A 6,000-nucleotide genomic window follows, 5' to 3' on the forward strand; every position below is an offset into this window, starting at 1 on the left:
TTTAGTCCTGGTTTACCTGGTTTAGTCCTGGTTTAGTCCTGGTTTACCTGGTTTGTCCTGGTTTCCTGGTTTAGTCCTGGTTTAGTCCTGGTTTAGTCCTGGTTTAGTCCTGGTTTACCTGGTTTAGTCCTGGTTTTTAGTCCTGGTTTAGTCCTGGTTTAGTCCTGGTTTAGACCTGGTTTAGTCCTGGTTTAGTTTTAGTCCTGGTTTTAGTCCTGGTTTAGTCCTGGTTTAAGTCCTGGTTTAGTCCTGGTTTAGTCCTGTTTAGTGGTTTAGTCCGGGTTTAGTCCTGGTTTAGACCTGGTTTAGTCCGGGTTTAGTCCGGGTTTATAATCATGTTTTTCTTTGTTTTTGTCAGTATTCTCCGACCATGAGGGCCACGTATTTGTCCATGACCGAGGACCAGAACAGACACGTGCGAACATAGAGCCCCCTGCTGCCCGGAGGAGGAACTGCACCATCCCAGCCCGAGGAGCCAGGACCAGACCCGAGACCCGGACCCGGACCCGGACCCGGACCCAGGATCAGACCCAAAACCCAGGACCAAACCCCAGACCCGGACCCAGGACTCTGCTGGGTCTGGAGGGTTTATGTCAGACACAATATGGGCAGATTTCTGGATGAGTTTTGTGATAATGTGAAGAATAAATTAAAGTTAAACACTGGAACATTTTAAAAACACAAACTAAAGACTAAAAATGTTTGAGGAAATTAAAGATTGAGGATAAATTGGCTTCTGGAGAGTTTCCCCCCGAGGGACACGAAACGAGGTTTAGAAATATACTTCTCATGTCAGTTTGGAAACAGGTTATGGTTAAAGCTGCACTGTGTAACTTTTCTGGTGCTTGTTTCCATGGAGACGTCACTGCTCTGTCTGGAATGTTCCACAGCTCCACTTTACGTTTATTCAGTTATTTGAGCTCAAAAATCCCCAGAAAAACAGACTCCACAGATCTGACCTGGAACTTCTTTGGTCTGGTTTGGTCGCCGTGGAGATAGAAAAGTTTAATGCTGTACTGTGGAACATTTTGAAAGTTATTGCTGCTGGTGGAGGCTCCGACAAACACTTTTCTCCACGGAGGTTTTATTGTTTTCTGGAATAGTCCTGGTTTAGTCCTGGTTTTATTCTGGTTCATGTCAGATTTAGTCCTCTTCTAGTCCTGGTTTAGTCTTGGATTAGACCTGGTAAAGACCTGGTTTAGACCTTTGAATTGACCTGGTTTAGTCCTGTTTTAGTCCTAGTTTCATCCTGGTTCATGTCAGATTTAGACCTGGTTTAGACCTGGTTTAGACCTGGTTTAGTCCTGGTTTAGACCTGGTTTAGACCTGGTTTAGTCCTGGTTTAGTCCTGGTTTAGTCCTGGTTTAGTCCTGGTTTAGACCTGGTTTAGACCTGGTTTAGTCCTGGTTTAGACCTGGTTTAGTCCTGGTTTAGTCCTGGTTTAGTCCTGGTTTAGACCTGGTTTAGTCCTGGTTTAGTCCTGGTTTAGTCCTGGTTTAGTCCTGGTTTAGTCCTGGTTTAGTCCTGTTTTCTTAATGTTTTTTCATAATAATAATAATCTATATTTTACATTTATATTTTAAATACACAGTTTGTTTCCATGGAGACGTCATTGTTCTGTCTGGAATGTTCCGCAGTGTGACATTAAACAGCTCCACTTTACGTTGATTCAGTTACAGGAGGATTTGTGTCTCAAACCAAACATGACTGTGAGTAAAACGTCTGTGGAGACGAGTGTTTGACCGACCGTCCAGCAGGAACGTCCAGACTTTACACCAGCTCCTCCTCCTCCTCCTCCTCATCTTCATCATCTTCATCATCTTCATCTTCATCTTCATCACCTGTGTCCCTCCTCCTCCTCCTCCTCCTCCTCATCATCATCTTCATCTTCATCACCCGTGTTCCTCGGCCGCTTCACTTCACACTGATTCTCTGAGTTTAAACTTTCCCAAAAAAACATTTTTCCTGCTCCTGAAGCACAAACCAACAAACCCCAGAATATTTACAACAACACAACACAACACAACACTTTATTCTTTTAAACTGTGAAAGGATCAGTCCTGGTTTAGTCCTGGTTTAGTCCTGGTTTAGACCTGGTTTAGACCTGGATTAGACCTGGTTTAGACCTGGTTTAGACCTGGTTTAGTCCTGGTTTAGTCCTGGTTTAGACCTGGTTTAGACCTGGTTTAGTCCTGGTTTAGTCCTGGTTTAGACCTGGTTTAGACCTGGTTTAGTCCTGGTTTAGACCTGGTTTAGTCCTGGTTTAGACCTGGTTTAGTCCTGGTTTAGTCCTGGTTTAGTCCTGGTTTAGTCCTGGTTTAGTCCTGGTTTAGTCCTGGTTTAGTCCTGGTTTAGTCCTGGTCCGGTACGTTGGAGTAAAAGTTTTATATTTTTGAATCTTTCCTTCTCGCTCCACTTCAGAGTAAAAACATTTTTCTTGGTTTAAACTGAAGTTTAGTTTTTCACATTTTGCCGCTGCGTCTGTACAGACGAGAATCTGTCATAACACTTTTATTTTGTTTAAATAATGTGACATTTTTATAGATTTTTTCTAATTTTTGTGAAACACAGTTTTCTGTTTCTATTTTTATAAAAGGGCGACTAACACGGAGACTTCCTCTTTACCTAACACTGACTGACTCCTGAGACGACCTGAGCTCAGACGACCTGAGTTGAGATGACCTGAGTTGATTTGACTAGAGTTGATTTGACCTGAGTTGATTTGACCAGAGTTGAGATGACCTGAGTTGATTTGACTAGAGTTGATTTGACCAGACTTGAGTTGACCTGAGTTGATTTGACCAGAGTTGATTTGACCAGAGTTGAGATGACCTGAGTTGTAGACGAGTCAGCACCAGGACGGACTAATTTATTTAGTTATATTTAATAGATTTGATATTTTTAAATGTTTTGATGCATGCACTGAGCGGCCTCAGGTCGTCCCACCTTCAGGATGACCTGAGGCGAATAAATTCTGTTTTGAATTTTAAAAATGTGTCTCTGAGTTTCATTTTTTTATGAAATCCAAACGTGTGAAGTGTTTTTTTAACAATGTGGTTAAAACTGAAAATGGAGCTCAAGTCTCAAGTCTTTGACCTCAAGTCCAGGTCAAGTCCCAAGTCAAATACAGTCAAGTCCAAGTCGAGTCTTGAGTCACTGGCCCATAAGTCCAAAACAAGTCCAAGTCGTCTGCTTTGAGCTTCAAGTCATTTCAAATCTTAATAATAAAGTATCTTAGATTTTGGCAATTTATATGAATTTTAAACTAAAGTCGAGTCTCAAGTCCTAAAAACAGTGACTCAAGTCTGACTCGAGTCCAAGTCCCACCTCTGGTTACAGGTGTTAAAGACTCAGTCCAGTGAATCTGAACATGAGCAGCAGGTGGCGCCAAAGATCCACATTTTAACCTCATGGTTTTGTTCGTTTTACTGTTCAAAGTGGGAGATTATTTTAACTGATCATTTGTTAAGAAACAGTTTCATAAGTAATATTTTTGACTTTTTATTTTATGTAGAGATTTATTTTACATTTAATTTTTAAAATTTTATTTTAGACAGAAACTGTTGAAAATACTTGCAGTAATTTTCCTAATTCCTCCAAAGTGTTTATAGAACATCACATGTTCAATATCAGATTGATGAAGTTTTAAAACCATTAAAATTACATTTAAACAGAAAAATCTGATTTTGTGATCAACAAACGTCATTTAAATCATTTCAAACGTCCAGAGATACGAAAGATTTAACTATGAACTTAACTATGTCAGGGTCAAGGGTGAACTGTACAGTTGTAGGGAGTATTATCTGTTACATAAGGGTGAGTTGTACAGTTGTAGGGAGTATTATCTGTTTAAGTTTAAATGAATCTTAATTAGATAAAATGGAGATAGATTTATAAAAACACTGATATAAATGTACCAAAATAACTGTAAAATACAAAATAAATGTAGAAAATGAATAAGATGGTCTCGATTTGGTCTTGAGGACCCCGTGGTCTTGGACTGGTCTCGGTCTCTGGACCCCGTGGTCTTGGACTGGTCTCGGTCTCTGGACCCCGTGGTCTTGGACTGGTCTCGGTCTCTGGACCCCGTGGTCTTGGTCTTGTCTCGGTCTCTGGACCCCGTGGTCTTGGACTGGTCTCGGTCTCTGGACCCCGTGGTCTTGGACTGGTCTCGGTCTCTGGACCCCGTGGTCTTGGACTGGTCTCGGGTCTCTGGACCCCGGTGGTCTTGGACCGGTCTCGGTCTCTGGACCCCGTGGTCTTGGACCGGTCTCGGTCTCTGGACCCCGTGGTCTTGGACCGGTCTCGGTCTCTGGACCCCGTGGTCTTGGACCGGTCTCGGTCTCTGGACCCCGTGGTCTTGGACCGGTCTCGGTCTCTGGACCCCGTGGTCTTGGACCGGTCTCGGTCTCTGGACCCCGTGGTCTTGGTCTGGTCTCGGTCTTGACTTTAACACTAGTACTGGATAAATGTATGAATGTCTGAATAACACCACCAATTAAACATGTATCTTTTAATATTTAAATTTGAAAAATATCTAAAGTATCTACACATATTTTAAACTTAATATTTCGTAGATTTGGTCCGTTTGTCTCGGGATTCGAACCCGCGTGTCTCGAGTCTCTCGAGTCCCGCAGGTGTCCGCAGGGTGTGGGCGGGTCACGTGTCTCCGTCTCTGCGCTCCCATTGGCTGTTGGACCGTCTCCAGGGGCGACGCACACTCACGCTCACGTCCGCGTCCGACGCAGCTCCGGCCCCGGGAGAAACACACAAACACAGAGCGACCCGCAGGACGCACACCGAGCCCGGGCACAGCTGCTCCAGGGCGACCGGGGCAGAGGCAGAGACGCGGAGGAGCCCGGGGCAGAGACGCGGAGGAGCCCGGGGCAGAGACGCGGAGAAGCCCGGGGCAGAGACGCGGAGGAGCCCGGGGCAGAGACGCGGAGGAGCCCGGGGCAGAGACGCGGAGGAGCCCGGGACAGAGACGCGGAGGAGCCCGGGACAGAGACGCGGAGCCCGGGGAGCATGAGCCGGCGGGGGGCGGGCTTCAGCCGGGGGAGCAGCTCTGGATCTTCTGCCTCGGCTTCATAGCGACACAGAGGACGATTAAAACATCTTATTTTACCAAACTTTTATTTTTTATTCAACATGTAATCCCAAATTTAAGACCTTGTGCGCATTTTTTTTTTTTTTTTTTTTTTTTTTTTTTTTTTTAAATAAAACGACTAAAACTTTGCGTCGTAACCTTTAAACGCGGCGGAAGTGAACATTTTTGCTAATTATTTTTGTGGATTAATTTTAATTTTTGTTATTATTAATTTTTTTTAATTTTTGGGGCAGTTTGAACTGGAAAAACATGCCCTATCTCCTCATATGTTTGTGAATTTATTTATAATTTCACTCAAACCAAAAGTTTGGCCATGAAAGACACGGGGGAGTCCAAGGAGCAGCAGTTGACGGTGAGTTTTAATGTTTTAACGTTCTTTTTTTTATTGTCCAAACAATGATAAAGTTTGAATTTTAACGTGACAAACTGAACAAAATGTCCTTTAGCTCATCAGTCTTTTAGAACTCCATAAACTGTGAAATGTGCCAATAAAACAGTGAGTTTAAAAGTCCTAAAAAGTAGCTTAGTATTTATATTTTTTGTTTTATTAATGTCATCTTACGTATTTTATGACGTTGTTTTCCTGTTTGTAGAAATCAATACTATTTTTATAACCTTAAATGTGGCTCTGAGTCCAGGTAAATGCACCAAAACTCCTGCTCTAACAACATTTATATCACAAATAACACATATGGATGTCAAAAAAACGTTGTAAACTCTAAATATTGGTGACACAACTTGATATTAAGAGTTATTAGGACTGTTATTAGGAAGTTTATTGATTAATCGTGACTAATTGATCACTGAAATATAATCAAATAATAATTATAACTGGTTTGTCCAAGACTCATGCTCAATATTCAGTTAATTAAATGTTTAACGTGAACAAAATT

Source organism: Boleophthalmus pectinirostris, unplaced genomic scaffold (genome assembly GCF_026225935.1).
Source record: "Boleophthalmus pectinirostris isolate CB_2022bp ecotype Guang Dong unplaced genomic scaffold, ASM2622593v1 HiC_scaffold_14, whole genome shotgun sequence".
Lineage (NCBI taxonomy): Eukaryota > Metazoa > Chordata > Actinopteri > Gobiiformes > Gobiidae > Boleophthalmus > Boleophthalmus pectinirostris.